Source organism: Crocuta crocuta, unplaced genomic scaffold (assembly GCF_008692635.1).
Source record: "Crocuta crocuta isolate KB4526 unplaced genomic scaffold, BGI_CrCroc_1.0 scaffold451, whole genome shotgun sequence".
Taxonomy (NCBI): domain Eukaryota; kingdom Metazoa; phylum Chordata; class Mammalia; order Carnivora; family Hyaenidae; genus Crocuta; species Crocuta crocuta.
Window position 1 is genome coordinate 1,690,417 of NW_027527963.1, and position 20,453 is coordinate 1,710,869.

At 40.1% G+C, this 20,453-nt stretch overlaps 1 protein-coding gene across 2 annotated transcripts in view; it reads right to left on the minus strand.

The window, feature by feature from the left end:
- The window catches only part of NDNF (neuron derived neurotrophic factor), a 37,251-nt gene extending 16,831 nt beyond the window's left edge, over nt 1-20,420 (minus strand). The window contains exon 1 of one of the 2 annotated variants that reach the window (XM_077752785.1): nt 20,126-20,420. The gene's annotated coding sequence lies outside the window, so the exon portion shown is untranslated. Of the gene's footprint in view, nt 1-16,542; nt 16,580-20,125 lie in introns of those variants that run through there. The other variant, XM_077752786.1, reaches the window with a different exon arrangement.
- Between the last annotated feature and the right edge of the window lie 33 nt (nt 20,421-20,453).

The window sequence follows — 20,453 nt, forward strand, 5'->3', positions numbered from 1 at the left end:
TGAGCCACCAGACGTCCCTATACTTGATTTTAGATGCGAATCTAAACCTCTGATGGTGTTCATGTCATCAGAAGCATCTGCATATCTGGCACACACTTCCAGATCCTGCCAAGACCGAAGTGAGAAAAGAAAAATGACCTAATGAGTTGATATACCTCAATCTTTAGTCTAGATTATGGATAATATAGATTATTGGATAGTTTTATTCTATGGAAAACCCATGTGTCCTAGATTAAAAGGAGAAATTGTTTTCGAAATATAATTGTCCAAAGATTAGCCATGTGTTCTGTACTTACAAAGACTGAGAGAGGTCTGAGTAGTGCAAAGTAAATAATTTTAAATGTAATTAATTTTATGGCATATATGCATGCATGCATGCATTCGCACGTATGCACACAAACACACACACACATACACACTTCAGGTCAAACTATTTGGAAACTATATAGGAGTTCAGTTAGTTGGTGTTAGAGTAAAGGCAAACGAGCAGTGGTTCTAAAAGAAGAACTTTTTACATATAACAGTTTATTTTTTTATTTGCAGCCCCCTCTCTGGCGAGTGGGTAAAAGCTACAGATCAAGAAGAGTGGAGAGTGGTTTTCTTTGGGATGTTTTAGAAATGACGACCAGGGTCACTTCTTCCACTTATCTCCTCCACCCTCTCTGGGGCGCTCTCTGTTCTCCCATCCCATAGAGGGAGAAGGAACTTTGAGAAGCGCAGGGGATGAAGTCGAGATCAGTTTTCAAGAAAATGCAAATGAAGAGATATGAAGCATTTGTGTTGTTTCCCAAAGGGTAAGGAATAGAGCGTATGGTGGATAACTGCAAACATACAACTCATTCTAAGATTTTATTTTCAGTATTAGTTTAAACATTTTATTCTGTAGAGCCTTTAGTGTAGTTAAAATAAATAGTCAAACTGACCTGGCATACCCTTTTACCACAAACCTGCGGAAATTGTTTGAGGATTGTAAAACAGTCCAATGGTAAGTAAGAAAAAAATTAAAGGAAGTTTAAATAATTTACCAAGATATCAACTAAACACCCAGGACAACCTCGAGCACCACAAAAGCACAGTGTAGTAAAAGCAATAAAACTTGCCCTATGGTGTCAGTAGCAACTTCACTAGAGTCGTTTGGCCAAATTTATCTTTAAATACTTATGTTATCTTTAACATAAGACTGTCTAATCAATTTACCATCTTGGTTAACCCACTGGGTCACTCGGTGAAAATAAAAATGTTTTTTGGAAATTGTGTAAACAATGGTTATAAGTAAATAAGTCTGGTTACTCTTTTACTTCTTTTAAAAATATAGTAGATGTACTTGACCACAATCCCAACTGATAATCTTGTCTTAAGAGAATAGAAATATTTCAAGCCACTACAAAGCGTACCTTTATATTTATAGACTACTGTTTAGCTATATTAGCTCACTAACGTAAGGGATTTGAAAATCTGGTAAACAAAAAGTTGTCTCCAGTTTTCATGAACTGTCTAAGACTCCCTGAATAGAAGGTGTCCTGTATATTAAAGACATTGTGACCTTTCTCAGCACTGTAGTTTCCTCAGAATGGCAGCCAGCAGTTCCGTCTACCTGTGAGTGATATGATCAAAGCACATTCCTCCACCCCTCCACCACCAACCACCAAAGGTTCGCAAGTTCCTTACAAAAACATGTGAACATATTTGTAAAATATATCATGCAGCTTTTACAGATATTACATGTTGTAAAACTCAGTAAGATCAGATTCATCTGTATTAATAGGCCAAGCATACAATGAAAAAGAAAAAAGCCATAATGTCATTAAGATTCACTTAAAACTCTTCAGTGAACCCAATCACATGTAGGCCAAAAACATGAAATAAATTTACAATTCCCCAGAAAGAAGGATGGGCATTCTGAATTTACTTGAGGCAAATGCATCTGGAATAAATGAAATCTAATGTTTAATTACAGAGAGTGGAAAGTGCATGATTATAATTTAGTGAGGATAATTTCAAGGAATGGTCTGCCACAGAGATTTCTGTTATTTTCTTTTCCTTTTTAAGTGCAAATATTTAGTCTCTCAACTATTTTTAAACTCAGGGGCATTTGTTTTTGTTTGAATCTTCCATGCCACATCTGATAATAAATCTGAAGCATTTAACCTAGCTGTAAAGAAAAAAAAAAATGTAGCCTTTGTTGGGGGAACACCCCCCGCGTCCACCACAGCCTGCTCTGTGAGCAAAGGGGGTCTCTCTGTGCACTTTAATAGCAGAATGCCCAGCATGGGCATACACATTCCTTCAAGGCTGAAATTTAGCAATAAAAAAAGCTGAATTCCCCCCAATTTTTCTGTTCTGTTGTCTTTTGCAAACAATGAAAGTGTTCACTGGAATTAGTTGGTCATTCTCATCCATAAAGAAATTGCCTCTGCTGTGGCTGAAAATTTGAGGGAACTAGAGCATATTTTGGTTTGGTGTGTTTCCATATTTAAAAAGAGTGAAATGAAGCAGGTGGAAGTAGAGGGCTCCTGGGCAGCCCTAAGGAGCTGTCGGTGGCGCATGCCAGGTGAGCTCTTGTTCCACAGTGATGATACAGCACAGGTGTGCTGTGCCACCCCCAACAAGGCAGAGCCAGAGTCAGGCACAAAACCCACGGGTGAAAAGCTCTCTAAATGCGGGCTGTCATTACAGAGGGGAATGATTTATTAAGAGTTTCAGAGTTCATTATGTCAATAATCTATGGATTAGGGATTTTCACATGCGTTTCAACTGCAATGATTCCAACCTCCTCTACCACTTCTCTAAATGACTGCCAACTTTCATTCTGAAAGGAAATTAAATTAGCATGAAAAAGCAATGTAAAATTAAAACATACCAAAGATCTTAATACAGTTTCCATTCTGTCATCTCCTTCCCTCTGATCATCGTGGTGTGTAGTTCGTAGTGGGGCCAAGACTAGGGCACTCTAATTTTAAAAACGGTCATGCCTACAGAATAAGCTTGAAAGAGGATCAGATTTAAAGTAAGTAACCCTGTATTCCCACCATCACTAATGCCAATAATAAGAATACTGAACAACAGAACTGGCCAAAAATGTGTACTACAGATAAGAGTAGTGTTTGATTCAGGAAGCCAGACCCATTTTACTAAAGGAAGGAGTAGATCTCCTAAAATGCATCATATAGGCGGCTAAAAGATACGATAAATTCAAAAGCAATACAGAAGACAATGCAAAGTAAAACTGGAACAAAAGACTGAACATCTTCCTCTTATCAAAATTTCCTCAGCATGTGCAACTGAGATAGCTGGGATAATTTCCACGATTTTAGGCACAGCTAATGATTCCTGGAATAATGAAAGCCCCTAAGGGAGGAATAATATGCTTGGTTGCTTTTCTTACTTTAGTTTGGCAACTAAGCCTTATTTCCTGTTGGTCTGCAACAAAATGAAAATGACTTCCTGTGCAATGTTCCCCCAAAGCAGTTAACAAACTGTATACCCCATCCTCTGCTGAAATTTAGCCACGATGTAATATGGCAACATGCCAGCAGCATCTAGCAACAGCACGTGTCAGCCTAGAAGATAAGACATAAGTTGTCATGGTCAACAAATACTGAGTCCCTGTTGTGTGGAACACACCACAAGTATGCTGAAAGTAATGTAGATTCAGACTGTTCTGCTGCTTACAACTGAGTTGAGTGGACATTGATTATGGATAAAAGTTGCCTGCAATGTAAGATAACACGACACCAACAGGAAATGGGTGGCTCATATAATAAGTGAGTAACAGACTTGGAGTGAAAACTCACCAAGAGCTGGTGAAGACAGAACAAGACTCAGAGGGAAAGTAGGAAAAGGGAGAGAAGAGCCAGATGCGGGGAAGGGAGATGGAGGTGTAAGGTGTGGGGCTGAGGCACAGACATAGAACTGCAGCAGTAAGAGTTAATAAACAAATGTTAACTGAGGCCTTCCTTTGTGCCAAACATTGAACAACATGCCAGGTACGTAACACATCCTCTCTTCTTGAGGTATTTGTAATCTGGAAAGAAGTGAGGAAGAAAATATTTTTATACAGAGAAAAAGAGAGATCAGTAGGGAACTAATTGTGGGAACTAAAATATCCCTTTATGAAGGAAACTTAGGAAAACTAAAAGATAAGTGTCTCATGGTTTACCACCTATGCTTCTTACAACTGCTGAAATTTCTGGTAAGAATTCTGAAGAGGGCCATACAACCCTACATCACGTCTTAGGACCACAGGGAAAGACTACAGAGGGAAGAACAAGTATTTCCTCAGGACAGGCTACTTTTTCAAAGAGCACTGTTTGCAAAACTCTTTTCCACAGAGTTTCCCTCTCCTGCACTCCCAAGGTTAGGAAGCATGGTTCAGTGGGAAAGTCATAGACTGAGTCAGGGCACTCCCACCACAGGCAGGAGAACTATCCATGTTGATGGCTTGTTGGCCCAGATGTTCTTCTCCGTGCCCCACATTTGTGACCCCTTGCCAGTCCGGGTGAGTGTGTCAGACCTCACAAGAGAGCCGGCAGAATAAGACTGAAACTGAGTTTTACAAAGATGCAAAGGACAACTTGGGTTAAGTGTCTGACTTTGGCTTAGGTCATGATCTCACAGTTTGTGAGTTTGAGCCCTGCATTGAGCTTCAGGCTGACAGTGTGGAGCCTGCTTGGAATTCTCTCTCTCTCTCTCTCTCTCTCTCTGCTCCTTCCCTACTCTCTCTCCCTCTCAAAATAAATAAACTTAAAAAAAAGTTCTGGTAAGAGAGCAGTGAGTTCTCAGTGAGCAGGAAGCTAAGAGAGACAGATACAGAAGTTATGAGAGGGGCGCCTGGATGGCTCAGTTGGTTAAGCGTCTGACTTCGGCTCGGGTCATGATCTCCTGGTTCATGGGTTTGAATTCCACATCAGGCTCTATGCTGACAGCTCGGAGCCTGAAGCCTGCTTCAGATTCTGTGTCTCCTCCTCTCTCTGCCCTTCCCCTGCTTGTGCTCTGTCTCTATCTCTCAAAAATAAATATACATTAAAACATTTTTAAAAAAAGAAGTTATGAATAAAATTTGACAAGAAAACCCTGCAATTTGGCATGCTACCAGACCTCTTCATATGCTGTGTCCAAATGGGCTGTCTAAGTAAAACTTAATGAACCTTCCTATGAGGCCCCATCTGCCCAATGTCACCTCACTGATGCTACTGGGCACTTTTCTGTAGAGCGTCACCATCCACGGAGGAATTCTGAGGCAGCAGGCTTGCTATGAGAATGAAGGGAAGTGCAGAGGCACGGGCAAGGATAAGGCAGGTAGTAAGCTCAGTGACAGCAGGGAAAAGCAGGCTATAGAGAGTAAAGACGTCACTGGCAGGGTCATTAGGGCAGATACCAAAAAGTGTAGAATACTCTACAGGAGAAAAGTCAGCAATATTGTCAGGTATTTTGTAATACATATAGCAAGGGTTTACTAAATACGGACTGACTGGTGTACCAGACTGAACAGTCGCTACCTCTTCTGAACGAAGATCATTACTGACTTTGTGTGCTAGTGATAGCAAGGATAAAACTGCAGAAGGAACAAAAGACCTTAAAAATAATCAATCTCTTAACTCATCCATCAGCAACAACCTTATTTTTCTTTTCATATTTTCCATCTATCTCAGGTAATATATACTACCTTCTCAAAGGAATTTCAAAATTTTAAAGGCCTTTTTAGTTCAACTTAACCATACTAACAAAACCAGGTACTTAAATTATTCAGGTTCAAAGATATTCATGCTCTTATGACAAACCTGGTTTCAGAAATTGTTTTGGTAATTCTGCCAGCTATGTCTGCTGACCACATGGGCTGAATCTTCCATAAAGTTTTGATCAAAGAAATCTTTATAACCCAGATTCTAGTGATGTAATAAAAAGCGATGCTCATCAACAAGGCAGTGACAACAGGAACTTTTTCTAAAAGAGCAAGCATGATGGCATTGCAGAGTTCATTGGCTGATTCAACAAATGTTTACTGGGCACTTATTCTGTGCCAGGCACTGGGAACACAGCCGCGAACAAGATGTGTGATGTTCTTGTGTTTGTAAGGCTTGTACTTTGGGAGGTAAGGGAGATGATGAACAAGTCAACAACTACACATATCCGTTCCAGACAGCAGGAGTAGTCATGGACTGTGTCTCAGAGGAGGTGACATTTCAGCAGGGGCTTGAATGGAGAGGAGTTAAGAAGCCACGGAAACTGAGGGGAAGGACCTATTTGGTCCACAGGGCTTTCTGTCCAAGAATCTGCCTCATCTGTACCTTAACTGTCACCCTCAGCCACTAAGAGGGACGCAATCACAATCCTTGGGGACGAGAAGACAGCGCTGACCCACTGAGGTGGCCACAGGCACACAGTCGTGTAAGGAGAGGAAGGCCTGGCACTGTTAAATCCAGGCTTGCTGGGCTGGGCGGTGACACCAGATGTTTTAAGGTCTGTTATCAGATGAAAGAGGGATTAGAAGCACTCAGGCTGGGCTGGCCCAGCTAGTCCCAGCCGCCTGCATGGCACTACAGGGAAGGAGATTGAGACAGTAAAATAAAGCCTTATCTGACAAAGCCATTAAACTGAACAGAGCCGTTTAAAAAGTAGGTGTTCTGACAGGGGAAGGATGCTTTCTGAGTTTCTGGACTGAGATACCAAAAACAAAAAAAGAAAAAAAGAAAGAAGAAAAAAAGGGCTATAAAATCTGCAGGAAGATTCTTAATAGGATGGTAGGGGCGTTGTGTTTACTTAGATGGTGTGTTATCTGAGCTCTCCCTGTACACTGCCAGTGAGTGAACTAGTGTTTATTAAGTGCCTATTGCAAGCTCCCTGGAGACATCAGAGGAGGACAAGGCAGAATCAAGGTCCTCCAGTGAAACCTGAGACTTTGATTCTTATGGCACTTTCTTAGCTTGCTTGAATTATAGTTATGTTAATATTTTTTCCTGTCCTAAAAGAAAAAAGCTCTCCATGAAGCAACATGAGTTTACGCAAGTACGTGTCCCCTGGAAAATGTTATATTTTACCCATCCTTATATCTCCTACATAGACGTTTCTTTAGTTCTTATGCAAAGTAGGTACTAAATAAATATTTGCTTTATTATACTTATTCCAAGGAGTTTATTGGAAAGAGGAAGGTAATCAGAAATCTCTCCCATCAGATTCTGGACTATGCAAGGAAGTTGGGGATGGTTGTTTGCCAAAGCCTCAAGCCTGATTCTTAGCTCCAGGCCCGTTTTCCTTCTGATGCCCGGGATCTAACACTCAAAGGTGATGAGTGGCTCAGCACTGGTCTCACCGAGCCAGACTCAGGCTGGAATTTGAATCTGGGCTCTACTCCTTCCTCTGCCAGGGCACTTCTGTACCACTGAGTCTATGGGCAGGTTAAGTCACCACAACTTGTCATTTTGCCTTGGTTTCCATGTTACTGAAACGGAACAGTGTTCCTGGCCAGGCTGCTGAAGACCTGAGACGCTGCATGAAAACAAGTACACGCTAGGATGACCTCAGCAGCACAGTCCTGCCACGTACCAAACTAGGAACCTCAGTGCTATCCACTTCTTTTCATCTCCGTCCCCTCTTCACCAACAAATCCTGCCAATCTACCTGCTGCACGTTCTCTCAAATTTGCTCTCTCTTCTCTATCCAAACTGCCAATGCCTCCAATTATCCACTGACTGCCTCTCACGCCCATTTCCCACATCTCTCCTTGATCATTTCACACAGTGCTGACACTTTATAAACAAGATCTTTATAAACAAGAATGCTTTACTCTTCTGCTAACAAAGATAAGTCAGGTGGTTCCCCCTGAACTGGAGGATGAAGTCCATGCACATGAGGTCCTTTACCTCCCTGCTCGCTCCACCAGGATTTTATTTCCTACAACTGTCCACACTTGGCTTGCTTTTCCCAGTGTGTGCTTCAGGATCAGCTGCCTGATGAGCCTTCGCTAGGATGCCTTTGCTGCTTCTCTGGGCAGCAAACTCTTACTCATTCTTCACGACTCAGGCATCTACAACCACAGGGAATTTAGTTGTGTGCTTTTCTATGTGCATACTTCTACTGCAGACCATTTTAACTTCTGTTTGTACATATTCTTGACCTGCTCAGGTTCTGTAGAAAGGAAATCCTATCTTTCTGACAGTTATAATGGTGATTACATAGCAACTCCAAGCACATGTTCATGGCATTGTGTGTGTGTGTAACAAATAAATAAAATTGAAAGTAATAAAATGGACTATTATTGCTGATTTACGGGATTTGTTTCATAAGAGACACAATAAGCTAAATAGGAAATGAGTTATGGGTGCTTTTGACAATTTTATGAGTATAAAATTGGTTATTGTATAAAACTTAAAGACTTGGGAAGTATTTCTTTAATCTTTTGAAGTGGGCCTCATGGAAACCTGTTGGCAGGCTGCCATAGATGGGTGGGATGTGTCAGATGGTCCAGAGGCCTAGTATAAGGAAGCAGTTTTTCTGTTCTTACCAGGACATGTAAGAATAGCACAGTGCATTACTCAAAAGGACCTTTCCTTGAAAATATGTGAAATATGGTTTGGTTGGGATACTTTCTGATCAAAGAATAGGAATGCTATAGACCGGTGCTTCTCAAAACTTAATGTGCAATCGCATCACTCAGCTTTCCTGTGAAGATGCAGATTCTAATTCAAAAAGTCTGCCTGTCACTCGTCTTTTCTAACAAGCTCCCCAGAGATACGATGCTGATGGTTCATGGAGTGCACTTTGAATAGATCTGTCTCTTCCAATCCCATGACTGGTAATCTGGTAATGGTGGCACTGTGATTTACTTCTCCAGTATTTTCATCGCTTGAAATTTCTTTTTTTTTTATCTTTTATTTTTAAGTAATCTCTATGCCCGATGTTGGCTTTGAACTTACAACCTTGAGATCAAGAGTCGCACATTCTACCGACTGAGCCAGCCATGTGCCCCTCATTGTTTGAGCTTTCTGATTTCTTATTTTCACTCATTACCAAATGTTAATGTTTTAAACATCTATTTAGCATGGATGACATGGAAATTATATGCATCCTTTCTTTCTTTTACTTTGAGAACTACTATTACATCTACCCATTTTCACAGCTTTCTCTTTTCTTTACCTTCTTTACATTAAAAAACAAGAAGACATGCAGGTTTATTTCCTCTGGGGAATATGTCTGTTTAACTTAAAGCCCAATAACTGACTAGTGGAATTTTTTAGGTGACTGTGACAAGATTCTAATTTGTTCATATACCTAATAGAATTGGCAAATACAGTACTAAGAAATAAGGTGCTATCAAGAAGAAATAATTATCATCAGAGAATAGTAAATACCATAGACTAAAATTGGCATTTGATTCCAGGGACCTCATCCCATATTTTCCCAAATACCTGATGGTCCTGAAGCTCTGCTTCTTTCCTTCCCGCCGGCAGTTTATTTTGATATGACAGCATTAAAGGCTGTCTGCTATCAAAGAGTTTTTGAGGTGGCCTCCAGTGCCAAAGCACAGGACAAAATCAAAGTAGTAATTTAAACATACTGTAATCAAGATAATATACTTCAAAGGTAGAAGAGTAACACAGACGTACCAGGAACCTTAAATAGTTAAAATGATTAAACCCTAAGTTATTCTTCCAGATTTAAAAAAAAGAAGAAAGAAGAAAAAAGCAGGGGGCGCATAGGTATGTAGTTATTGCGTTCTTATAAAAAGAAATTAAGTTCAAGTAACAGTTTTAAAATATGGATTTCTTTGGCAATCCCTCTTATAAAATCCAAGGCCAACAACAAACTATAAATGTAGAGCCCTGTCTTTGGAGAGATGAGATAATACTCTCCAAGGGCACTGGTTCCTGACAATCTCGCAGTTGAGAGAACCTCCAAGAGAGGATAGTTAATGCATCACCTCTCTTTTCTTTTTGTATCTCACTCTCTGGTCTCATGTCTCCAAGTCTGGGGACAGTTAAAAGGCTGCCAAAGTAAAATAGAAAATGACCACTGCACTTTGAGTAGGAAGATCTGAGTTGAAGGAGTTCTGACCAAACCGTTATTGGCTTTTGTACCTTGAGCAAGTCTCTTAATCTTTTTGAGTTTCCTTATCCACAAAATGGAAAACATTCATTCCCAGGGGTGTTAATGAGGTTTAAAATAGTGGGTGTGAAAAAAGGTCCTATTTATCTATAAATAGTATAAAACAGGTTCTCAAACTGTTTGCAAAATTTTATTCAGCAACTAAAGATACATGTTCTGACTTGCTCTTCAAACAAGTATCAGAAAGTTTCAGGTTATTCTATCTGAATTTACCTAATCTATCAGGTAACAGATAAGGTTCCTATTTAAAGGCTGACTAGAAACAGAGGAAAGGCCAAGATGTTGGGTTTTAAAAAATAATCACATAAACACGAGGAAATTCTTAATATTCTTTTTGTTAGCCTTGATAGACCATATCTGAGCGCATCAATATTGTTTAATAAACAAAGATGGATTAAGCGGATTCAAAGGTGGGTATTCTCAGGCTTTCTAGGCACTAGATCTAGCAAGGGATTTCAGATGCACGTGTCGAGATTAGAGAGCTGAGGATCAGGCTCAGTTCCTGGGATGTTCTGCATTATTATTTCTGGATTAAGAGATGATTAAAGAACAGGGCACTCAAAGGCAGATAGTGCGGGCAGACCCCAAGGTCGCTTTTAATGAAGAGTTTATAGTAAATTATGATGAAATAACACAGGCTCATAAATCTACAACAGAGAGATGACAAACCACAAAACACTGACCATAATTATTTAATCCCTCCCCTCCTCCAAAAGTAAGATATACAGTTAGGTGTGGTTTTCCTTCTTTAAAAAAAAAAACAACATTTTTTTTAAGCATTAGGGAAAGGTTGCAGCTGGTGAGTGTTGGGGGTCAACAATGTTCATTGGTTGTTACACAAGATAGAGCCTGCCAAGAGAAAACGATGTTTCAAAACTGCCTCTTTGTTGTCATTGTTTTGTAAGTGTGAATAAAACTTTAAATATAGAGATTTTTTTTCAATCACAGATTGACCTGGCTGGCTGAAGTGTTATGAGTGTGCATATAAATATCTTCACTGTTTAAACTTACTTATTCCACATTATGTTTTAAAGGGCTTTAAACGTTTAGAATATTTGGAATATCCTATCATATGTGTCTACGGTAACTCTCATTCCATTGAAATGTATAATTTCATCCAATTTGGGGGGGGGGATCATTTATTTAAAAATTTTTAAGACAAACCTAACTTCAAACCTTATCTCTCAAAAATGCCATATTATTAGTGGAATAATGGAATGACTCTAGAGGTGGATTATTATTATGAATTACCACTATTTTAAAAGGGGATTCTGCAGATTATTAATTTTTCAGTGTTGTATCTCAACACATACTGATTTAAATGTGGAAAATAGTAATCATTTTCCTCTAAAAACTTCTCTAGTAAGTTAATTACCAAAACCAGCAAACAAACATTTAGTACATAAGCTGTCTATACCTAAGATCTTATGAATTTAGACTAAATTAACAATATTTCTTAATCATTAAATTGTAAACAAAAAAACTCCAAGTAAATTGTGTCCTAGCAAATTAATTTGGCAATTAATCTCAATTTAAATTTTTTAGACATTTTCATCAATTTTGCTTATGAAACCAAGAGTCCCTACTTCATTTTAAAAGTGTGTGAATGAGCGTAAGGAAGTCTCTTAACTGAAACCGAGTCTCAGATTTCTCAGCAGTAAGAGGGTTGCTATCTTCCTCACTGGGTTCCTGTGAAGATTAAGGTAAATGATGGATGTGGAAAGGACCTTGTAAACTATTGAGGGTCTTACAAAATTATAATTTTGTTAATAAGTAGAATAATTTTCATTCATGTTGTGAAATTCAAAACACGGAAGCAACTTTAACATAAGTTAATAACTAACAACTTTATAATCAACAATAAAATTTCAAATAAAAATTTCAAAATGTAGCACTATAAATATTTTTACCAGAGCAGGTTAGATAACTTTTTTTTAACTCTTAGAATACTGAAATTTTCAGAACATAATGGGGTGTGTTATCTATTTACTTGTAGCACAGGAATTATCAAATGCCTATACATATAACTAAGAATACTTTTGAAGACAGTGGTGACAAATTTATTTGAGGGTTCTTTCAGCATGCTGTTCAAGACCTCTGGCTCTCTAATGTGTTGTTTCCAAATCTTTTAGAATTGTGATTAAAAAATACACACCTGTATCTCATATATATAAAATAACTTAAGGCATTCGATACGGTGATGAGTACCATACATGATTATATTGGATGAAATTCTATACTTCATGTCTTTTTCTCGGGTGGGACCGACTTCTTGTCAGAGCTGTTGTAATGTTGCTATTTTCACCTTGCATTATTTTTACTTCATAGAAGCTGTCACCTCTGCCATTATTTCTTTTTCAGTGACCATCTGATATGCCGAGTAAGATAGCCTTTGACAGTACATCTATGACATAATGTTAACAAAACTTCTTTTCCTTCTTTATTCATAAAAGTCAGTATAGACAGGGTTTCTGGTATTTCCTCCTTTCATCATAATGAGGCACCTTATGAAGGAAAGAGAACACCCTTATTCAGGGACCTCTGCTTTATAAGATCAACACTATCAAAAGCTAGATATCTGTTCAGTGCCTCAATTGTTTAAAAGAGTACCCTGTTTCCTTCATTTTACTGAAAAGATATGTTTTTAAATACAAATACTCACTAGACCTAATCTTGCAAAGATAATCTCAAGTGTCCTCACCAATTCCCCAACATCAAGATTCCATATCTTAAATTCACATCAAGGGAGAAAGAAGGTGAATTCCATATTTTGTGGGCCCAGTGTAAAATGGAAAGCGCAAGGCCTCTTGTTCAAAAATTAAGAATTTCGAGATGGTGACAGAAGAGCATTTGACTAAGCGCAAGGGCCCTTCCGAATGTGGCCCCTGAGGCTGGCCCTGGGGATAACGTACACTAGAGTATAAGAAACTGAGAGTCAATTATCAGAGGAAGAGAAGAAAGAACAGATACATGCTAAAGGTAGGCTGTCCAAAGGAGAGGCTAAGAAATCCAAAGATATGTATCTCCCTTCTCTAAAATTCTTTCCGATCTGGCTTTATCTAGCTATTAACATCTCTGTAAAGTGTTAGTTATAACAGCTTCCACTGTTTCCCTTCCCAGGGGTATTTTCATATGTATAGGGGATACTGAAAAATAAAATTATTTTAAAAAGGAAAAAAATCCTCTTTTGAAGATAGCATTTTAGTACCATGAGAGGCCTTGGTAACATTTAGGGCCAGGACAGCTTCCCCAGTACCTCAGGGGACCTGCCCATTTGTCCATCTACTAATACAATTGTACCTGCTAATGTGATCGTCAGAGTATCAAATCCTTATCTTCTTTTTAAGAGGCAGTTTCATTTTTCATTTTTAAAAAGTCATATATTTTCATAGCACACTTGAGCAAACTTCGAAGGATCATCTCTAGAAATGAAATACTTGAGACTTGGGAAGGCCGAAAGATAAATGATTGCTGTCTTTTCTCAGTTTGCCAGGTGTTTTAGCTACCAGGGCTGTTTCCGATCTCTGTCACCGCTGTTGGCAACAAATCCCTCTCCAGTTATAGGATCCAGTTGCTTCTGAAACAATCCCAACGTGAAACTTTTGATAATATCGGTGAATTTTAGTGAATGCTGTGATTTAATATGAATTACATTTATTGAGTACTAGCAACATACGAATAATATTTAGATTTAAATCATGACATATACACTAATGTATTCTTATGGGTAAAATGTATTTATTATCTGTCTTTAAATGTATTTTAAACAAGATAACTAAAAGAATCAAGTACACGTATTTTTATGTGAGATTATTTTGGTATGAAAGATAATTTAATCAGAAACATATTTTATTACAGAAATAAACTGCATAATGTGATCTTTGGCAATGCCCATGAGCTTAGAGTACACATGGCCTGAACAAAAGGGAGTAATCAAAGCCATCTCTTAGGTTCATATGGATTGATGAGGCTTATTTTTCACTACAACGTGCTATTGTAACCACCTATATTCCAGGAGGCACCTAAGTTGGAGAAACTCACCCAAAATAAATCAAGTCCTTTTAGACGAGCTGTTCCCTTGTAAACATAGTATTTTCAAGTAAGTGTATGAGGTTGCCACTCATTTTGTTTCTCAACTATCCAGATATGGTATTCTCTATCTTTGCGAAAAAACACTCATAGTTTCTGCATTATAACTTTAACAATCGGAATGGTGATTCAAAAACAAGTTATCACCCTTCACAAATCTTTCTAATGATCAGTTCAGGTTTTACTTTTTTAGAAAATAATAAATTTCAGGGGTGCCTGGTGGCTCAGTCGGTTAAGTGCCCTACTTCAGCTCAGGTCACAATCTCATGGTTCATGGGTTTGAGTCCCGCCTCTGGCTCTGCACCTGGAGCCTGCTTCAGATTCTGCGTCTTCCTCTCTCTTCTGCCCCTCCCCAATTGTATGCACATGCTCTCTCTTTCTCTCTCTTAAAAGTAATAAATAAATAAACATTTAAAAAAAGAAAATGATAAATTTCAGTCTCATTTTGTCTAGATCTGCGTACTTAAGGATATTGCCTTAGAGAACAAGATGTGGTTATGGTGAATTTTAGTTACAGATAAAAAGCCCATTTGAATAGAGTCCATATTTTTTGGCTGTCTTTAGGTTGTAGAGTACATGTCCTCTGAGCACACAGCTGGAATACGAGACTGTTTGCCTTGCTTTCATGTTAGGGAGACAACAGAAACTTGTATGGTCGCTGTAGACTACAGTCAGGCGCCACTATTTATGAGACTGTAAGCCTTCCATTTACAAAATGGACATGAGTACATGTTGCTAACTTGATTTTTGTTATTTGGTTATTATATGTAAAATGTCCACACTGTGTCTAAGAGTTCCCTTCATCTGAGCTGATTTCTAATCATGTGTAATGATGTTTTTATTGATCTTTCCAAACTTCATATAACCTGTTGTTTCTTTCTTTTAAAAAAAAATGTTTATTTACTTTTGAGAGAGAGAGAGAAAGACACAGTGTGAGCAAGGGGCGAGGAGGGGCAGAGAGAGAGAGAAAGAGAGAGGGAGACACAGAACTAGAAGCAGGCTCCAGGCTCCACGCACAGAGCTTGACACAGGGCTCAAATTCACCATCTGTGAGATCACGACTTGAGCAGAAGTCAGACGCTTAACTGACTGAGCCACCCAGGTGCCCCTATTACCTTTTGCTTCTAAAAACGTTTTTCTTCCTTTTCTAATAACTATATAGAAGGCAGCAAATTCTTTCAAAAGAACAATTAAAAGAGCCATTGGAAACATTAACTATATATATTCTGTCATATTTTTCTTTTTTAAAGATTCATTTCAGAGTTTTCAACAAGTGAAACTAAAATAAATATTTCAGAGAAATATATAACATATTAAATGTATGTTCTTTTCAAATTTGACACAGGAAAAATTAACAAATCAAAACCTCAAATTGTCTACCAACTAACTAAAATAAATCAGCTTCCAAAGGACATGGATAATTGCTGAAGGAATAATGACATATAATCTTGGATGTTTCTATATTTAAAGACTTGAGGTCTATGGACTTTAAGGTTTAAATCAAATTTCGCTTAGTGAGTTCTTTAAAAAAATTGACATTGTAACAGGACCCAATATCCAGCTGTTCTGTGGTCAGGTCTGTCTCTTTGTCCCAAAGGGAAAGATCTGCAGAAACATATTGCTGGTTTGGTTTTATTCCATACCGATCAAATACTTTACCCTTAATTATTAAAATGCAAAACAAGCAAAACCTTTTTTATTTGGTGTTAATTAATATTATATAGTTTATAATTTCCAAGTATTTCAAAATACTAAAATGCATGGATTAGTTGGCTTACAGTTGTAATAAAATTCTAAAAGAAAGGAGGAAGGTGTGAATATAGCATCTTCAAGTTTAGGGAATGTGTTCAGGAAGTAAGCAGCTGAGAACAAACATACTTTTGTCACTGGTTTCGGCACTGATGGGTTACAGAAATCAAAAGTCAGGTGTCATCTCAGAAGTCCCAAGAGATCTATACACACATCCAAACACAGATTCATCATAAAATGCTGTGTTTTTTCCTCCAGAAATATAACTGAATTTAGGATCAGCATACCACTATATGATGCAATAAAGTATTAGTTTGTTTTTCTATGTTGTACTATGTGATTCTTTTTTTTTTTTTTACCAACAATAGCACAGTATTAACTTTTACTCCTACGTGAAAATTAACATGTGGAAGCATGATTATGTGCATCATAGGTGTCAATTTTTGCCATAATATAATGGGAAAATAAGGCAAAATTTATCCCAACTTCAGGGTTTAATTTGCAAGGCATTTTTACATGGAATATTTAAATATTGGAGGACTTTAATTTTTTGAAACCAGTTTGAAAGCAAAGATTTGGTGCAATTTACTATTTACTACTCACCTATAACTTGTTTGGTTTTTGCTTCTATGAATGACTGACTGAGCCAACTAGAAAAGAAAAAATTATATTCTTCAGAATAATTGTTCCAAAATAAACATTTAGAGGTTCTGGACATTGTTTCAAGGTCAAGTGAGTAATCTGAATTAGTTTTGTAGATTACACTTGCCTTTGACACAATATAGATGACTATGGGATATGCTTTCTTCCTGATGACTAAGCTGATGGCAACTGACCGTGGCAAGGTCCATTTATTACTTGGAGGGTACTATGGGTGCAGGGCTCCCTAAACCAAGACCTGACAAGAAGAGAGGGAGCAAAAAAGTGTGAGAACACTGCTTGGTCACTGTACTCAACCACTTTATCACTGTACAACTAAGGAGGAAAGATTAAAATAATTTTAATCCGTGCACATTATGTGAAATTCTTACTATTCCTTGCTATCTGTTAACTCAGACATAGCCGTCACAATTCCAATATCTACTCATTCATCACTGCAAAATGAAAAAGAAGTTCTGTCCTAACACTGACAACAAACACACAATCAGTTTTAAAATAAAAGTTCTGACGTCTTGATAGACTGAATAGAAATACTACAGAAATGAACATAGGAAGGTAACAATGGACAGATACATTTTATTTCTACCTTTTCCCTCCTTCATGCCAAATAATTAGTTTTACAACACAAATTTTCGCCTATTATACACGGAGACTCCAGTCAATAAACCCAAGTGAGAAAACTAAAATCTGAATCATCAGGTTCATGAAGCCAATTGAAAAAGTTGCTACCTTAAGTTATCTGAAGATTGATCCACTGTGGCTACGTTGAATGTAAGCATTCCCTCAGCATGGTATTGCCAAGGTTATGACACCACTCTTCACTTTTTTACCATTCATATGTTACCACATGAATGTTCAATAGACCCAGGACAAATAAACAGAGGGTAAGGGCTTCCCTCATTCTTAGAAGGATATTTTTCAATTATATATTTTGTTACATCTTGGGAGATAAAAGCTGTGTCTGCAAGTGATTAAAAGATGTTTTATACTCATGGTTTCATTTCTGCTGAAATAAATGCGTAATTTAAACCACACATAATTCCTAGCAATTTAGGCCCATTACAGAGTTCTAGCTTCTTTTTTATGATAGTTACTAATTAAAACGGAGTGTTAGTGCCACGTGGAGCCTGTGACTTCCACATACAGGTTTAATGAATCAGAAGTCCTGACATAAAAATGAAAACAGTGCAGACAAAGCTGCAAGCTGTTATGTTTCTAGTGTGTGGGAAAGATTAAGGATATTCACTGACGTTAAGAATTATGCAGAGAAAACACTTGTAATTTCTTTCTCTAAAGGAAGAATTAAAAGATTTTTTAGTGAAATCTGAAAGAGTCACTAATTTTTCTAACTTCTGGACCCCTCATTCCCAGCTGACTCCCCCTCCCGAAGAATTCAAACTCATCAGAGTCACTTTTTAAGGATACGTGATGGGATATTTTAATGTAATCCTGCATATAGGTTTAGATTGAAGATGGGAATTGGGACTATAATTAATTATGTTGCCATGTTTTTTGAACTTTAAGGAGACAGAGGGAGGCAAAGGAGGGCATTTCATAAGACTGCAACCTTTGAAAAGTTCATGGGTTAAGACTTTGGTAAAATGACAGTATCTTTTTGACATTTAATTAATTCCATACACAGAATGAGTGTGAGAAATTAATACCTTTTGGTGTACTCACTTTCTGAAACCACTGTAGTAAGAGACTGACACAAAATCAAAACCAAATATAAACACGGTCTTCAGCTAGGGTACGGCCTTATTATCATTCTTACTAAACAATAATTAATAACTACTGATAGCTCTCGGTACACATATTTGCTCTCGCGTCCGCCCATCACATCTTTCAAGGTAATAAAACCGTTCAATTCCATCAAATCCTCAAAACCGCTCCCTCTGGAGGGATGTTTTATCTCTACTTCTGTGAGCCCAGGGAGGATTTTACTTGTTTGAAGGGGGCGGAGAATGGAGCGGGGTCCTATTTATTTCCATTGACGACTCCCCTGGTTCTCACAAGCGCTCAGGGACTGGGTGGGAGGAAAAGGGGAGGAGGTGCGGAGATTCCCTCCTTCAGAAAAGAAAAAGGATTCAGGAAGCGAGGCGAAAGAAGGGGTGGGCGAGGGAGTGGGAGGAAGAGGGGAGTGTGGTTGGAGAGGTCAGGGACTAAATGAAAGTATAAATTCTTCGATATAGTAGGATCGAATGATGAGAAGTAGACAAATTTACCAGTCCAACTAAGTTGCTAAAAGGAACTATGTTTAATAAAAAAAAAAAAAAATCAAACCCAGAGACATTTTCTCAGGTTCATTTCTCGCCCAAGGTCTTGGTTTCACCAGAGCTACTTGTACCCGGAGCAGGAGATGGACAGCGCCCCAAAGGGGGCCGGGAGGGGAACCGCGACCTGCCGGAAGGTCAGCTCAGCGCCCTTTGCAGAGGTGCCCGCGGCAAACTCCGAGGGCCTCCCCGACCCGCGTGAACTGCCGACGGCTGCGGGGAATTCTCCGGCATCGGTCGGGGGTACCGGGGGTGGGGAGTGGGGGCAGGAAGGGCGCAAAATGAAACGAAACCACACCCTAAATTTTGCAGTTTGCTAAGTGTCCCAGGAGAACGGCCGGGACCTGGAGCCGCTCGTTCGGATTCCTGAGTGTCGGGGCCGCCCCAACTCTCAGCTCAGCACTGAAGGCAGGGCGGACTAGAGCGAGCACCCACTGGTGCCCAGACAGGGCTAGGGCACTCCGTACGCCCTGTCGCTCGGTCTGAAGCCGAAGGAGCGTCCCCTCGGTGGCTGCCCTGGGACCCCGGCGAAAGCAGGATCAATCAGGTCCCCGGCCTCCCTGCTCAGCTCGAGGAAGTTTCTCTAACGGTGCTCGCCTACGAGGCCGAGCACGAACGCGGTGCCAAAGCGGAGAGGTTCGGCTTGCCGAAGCGGACCGAGATCCCCGAGCCCCTGGCTGCGACTGGGGGGCTCCCAGCAGGAGCCCGCGCCCGCTCTGCCCGAGAACCAGCCGGGTGCGCAGTCCAGACTCCTCGCGTTTCGCCCCACACGCCCGCGCCTGCGACACCCCAGTCTCGCAGACTTTCTCCAGCCAAGGCTGGAGGAGGTGAACCGGAGGGGGCGGCAGCAGTGCTCCCGGCAGGCGGGCAAAGGAGTGTCCAGGCCAAGTCGGGGGTACATGCTCTGTGGTTCCCCGGACTCCGCCGCACCCTGGGCACCTGGAACCCCGCGTCCCCGGCCCGTGCACTGTCTCTCCACCTCCTAACACCGCTGGGGCCGCCCAGCCACGAAGCCAGCGTGGAAAACCGAGGGAGACCTGCTTCACGCCCCTTAAACCCTCAGCTCCTTGGGATCTGGCGCCCTCGTCCAGCGGCGACGGAGAGCCTCGTTGGGCCCCTCTGAGTTAGGGGACGCGCGCCTCCACCCCCAATCCCAGAGGAGCCCTCGGGTGTTAACACTCCTTGTACCAGGTCTTGGGGTGGCGGGCTAAGGCGTCGGGGCGTCGTGAGTTTGCTTTCCTCTCGTTACTTACCTTAAAAAAAATCGGATTGATTTTCCTGGGAGGGGGAGAGGAAAAATCCCTCCTTGAGGTGTGGTGTGCGAAACAGTCCAGGTCCCGGGCACCGGCCAAGATGCTAAGCACCAGTACTCAGGAGCCGAAGGGGCTGGGAGGCGGAGGAGGAGGCGGATAAAAGAGAAAAATTAAATCGGCCGAAGTGTCCCAACTTTGCGGTGGGCGCTGCAAACTTCAAAGGCGGGCGAGAGCTGGCGGCGCTCGGCAGCCGAAGTTGCTTCGAAGTGGCGCGGGGAGCAGCGCCGGGCTGGGGGATCCCGGGGCAGAGTGGGGAAGTGGCGGGAGG